This window comes from Antedon mediterranea, chromosome 1 (genome assembly GCF_964355755.1).
Source record: "Antedon mediterranea chromosome 1, ecAntMedi1.1, whole genome shotgun sequence".
Lineage (NCBI taxonomy): Eukaryota > Metazoa > Echinodermata > Crinoidea > Comatulida > Antedonidae > Antedon > Antedon mediterranea.
The window spans coordinates 14860523-14863939 of record NC_092670.1 but is presented as its reverse complement, the minus strand read 5'-3'; positions in this window follow the sequence as shown (position 1 = coordinate 14863939).

The window sequence follows — 3417 nt, the reverse complement described above, 5'->3', positions numbered from 1 at the left end:
AAAATGGAAATAAATAATAGTAGCATAAATGGTTAACCTCACTTACCAACGCAGTCAGGTACATCAGACGGCGGCGACCATGTTCCATTTGGCATACACTGGAAAGTATCACTTACTCCAGCAGGCAGGACGTATCCGTTATTGCAAATTATATCACAATATTGAACGTATTTCAATCTACGAATACAATATTTATATCTTTACTTGCATAGTACCTAATGATTGAAGAGTGATTTTTATCACCTTCATGAAAGAGTCTGTAGTGTACAAATACAATGTTCCAATATTAAATCAAATATTTATTTCTATATATTTAGTATTTAATGTAGATATAATAAGGTGTAACACAGTTTGGACAGGGAAAGTACGGGGGACACAGTGCGAAAGAGATCGGACACAATACGAAAGAAATCGGACACAGTACAAAAGAAATCGGACTTGTCATGAATTTGAGACCTTAGTACTTCTGTTCTATCTTTCTATATTAGAATGAAAATAAAGTGAAAAACACTTATATAATAATAGTAAATAACCATTAAATTAAAACCATATAAACTATTTAAAATATGTTTCATTGTCCGAAAACAATTGTTAAAATATGATATTTTCTAAGAATCCCTGTTGACGTTGAACAAGACAAAAATAGTAGAAAAGCACTGGCTAAAATTAACGGAATTAAATTTGACTTAAAACATTAAAGTTTTTTCATACCCCATTATTATCTTTCTACACATGTTCGAATTTAAACAGAAAACAAACACTTACGTATTTTAAAAATTAATAAAATATAATAAAGTAACTTATAATAACTTACTTAGTGGTTTTACACTCAATCTTTCCATTTTCGGGATCTCTTAAATCGGAACACTGTGGTTGTGTTTGCAGAGTTGGTGTTTGCGCTAACAGCGGTGGTGTAACTTGCGCTAACAGCAGTGGTGTAACTTGCGCTAACAGCGGTGGTGTAACTTGCGCAAACACCGTTTTCATACACGATACCACAAAAAGGAGAAGTAAAACCCGCATTAGTCGCATTCTGAATGTTTTTGGAGACATATGTCTACTGACTCCAAAACTAAGTCGACTAAAGCAATACAGGTCTATTGGCTTCTTTTATAGGCCTACACAACTTCACTTCCTTATTTGACCATTTTAATTGGAAATGATTGGGATTATTATGCATAGAGAAAAAGGGCCTGTTATGTTTATAGATATGCTTTTGGGTTATATTACTGTAGTTTATTATATTACACACAGTATTGTTTTATTTTAATTTGTGGAAATAAATTTAAATTTAGCAATAATTTGAGGTAGGCCTATATTTACGGCAAACGCGCCATATGTGAAATTATTATTTTTTAAATCGTCTTAAATTCAACTTTTTAATGTTAGATAACCATTAACATACATGTATGACTTTGAATGTCACATTTGACCTCATATTCTGTATTAAAAAGACTACAAAATGACCGCTGTTTACAAAATGCAACCGTGTTAACAAGTTACTGTTTTACAGTCTATATAGTGTGTCATCTATAATTCTGAAAGAAAAATCAAGATTTATCTATTCAGATTATATTTTTTGGCGGTACACCTTACACTATGCTGATGCATGATCAATCAATCAATCAATCAATCAAACAAGTAGATAATGATCTCAACCCTACCTACTTCCCTTTAATAGAAAAGGCGCTAATGCAGAACTAAGTAACATAATGTGTTGTTTTCCGTATATACATACGGTATTATAGATAAGATCATTATCAGTTGATACATCATAAAAAGGTTGAAAGATCAGAACATATGGAGCAATGGATTAGCTCTAGTCAACTTTCGTCATGCGAGATTAATGTTTAAAGTACAGAAGAACCCTTCCCTATTCAGGGAACCTTCCCGCGAAACGAGAGGGAATGTTTTAACACCACAAGAGGATACCTACTATTATGGGGACAGGAACACGTTTACGTGTGTCAAATGTTTGATTCAACCGCTATTAAGGGGACAATAAAAAAATATGTATTATATGTATTTATATCGTTATTGAATACAAAAATGGATATAATAATATTATTATGATACTTACTCTGGCTTGACAGTTTTCATTGGTGAAAAGTACTAAATTTTCACTTCTTAATTTCTTGATCAAGTCCAGAAAATGTATTGTTCATTTTGGAATATTTGTTGTTTTCTCACAAAAACCGCTATTGAGGGGACAATATGTGGGTCCCAGGGTGTCCCTTAAATAGGGGTTATACAGTCGTTGATATGTATTGTAATTTCTCTATGATTAATTTATAAATGAACTTTTTGTTTGGTACTAATTGTATTGAGATCACGGAACAACATGATAGTGACTATGACGACGACGACGGCGGCGGCGACGACGACGACGACGACAACGACAATAATAATAATAATAACAATAACAACAAAAATAATAACAATATTAATAATAATAGTTCATTCTTATATAGCGCATATAAGCCAGCTCTCAACAAGTATATTAATTGTATGATTAGGTACATTATTAAAAAAATGTTGCGGTAGACCATGCGAATTTCTTTAAATATAGGTAGGATGTGTAATTTCCTTATAAACCAATCCCTCAATCAATCAATTAAAAAAGGAAGTGGGTAAGGTTTTCAACCGTACCTACTTCTCCCTTTCAAAAAGAAAAAAGTTCTAAATAATATGTATTAATTATTTTAAATAAGTTGTAAATAAAAAAATCAAAATTGGTTGTATGCAAATTGTCCAGGAGGACAGTATGTTTATTAGTAGCCGCCATTTGCAAGTTACCAGCCGAAAATAAAAGTTGTCAAAGTATCGAGTTCGCTTTAACGTGTATGCACCGATTATAGATAGAACGCTTAAATGGGTTCTACAAAATAATACCAAGTCCGATCATAAGAGCTATCAAATAAAGTGCAACGAAATAGTAACATTGTTAGAAGCGTTTAAACCATAAATATATCATTATCAACTTATAATTTTATTTTAAATTTTAAAATGAAATTAGCACTGTAATTCTCATGAACTTTTAATTATTAAGTATCTGAACTATTTTACTTTATTTTGGCATGTAGTTGCCTCTTCCTCTTCCTTTTTGTCCATGTTTCACTCTGACTCTGTTATATTGATGTTTTTATGCTTTTTTCTATATTTTCTTTTGGATGAATAAAAGAAAATTGATGAATGAGCGTAAGCAATGAGAGCATGACTAACAGCAGCATCGCAGGATATATATTTCGAAAATGTTAAAAGGGTTATAATATTTTAATTGAGTCTGATTCCAGTTCCGCCTATGGAAATATCTTTATATATTTCTTTTTTTTAATTCCAAAAACTAGAAAATCATTATCCAATGTTTAAAATAAAACAAACATTTATATTCAGTAAATAATTATTATTATCATTTAT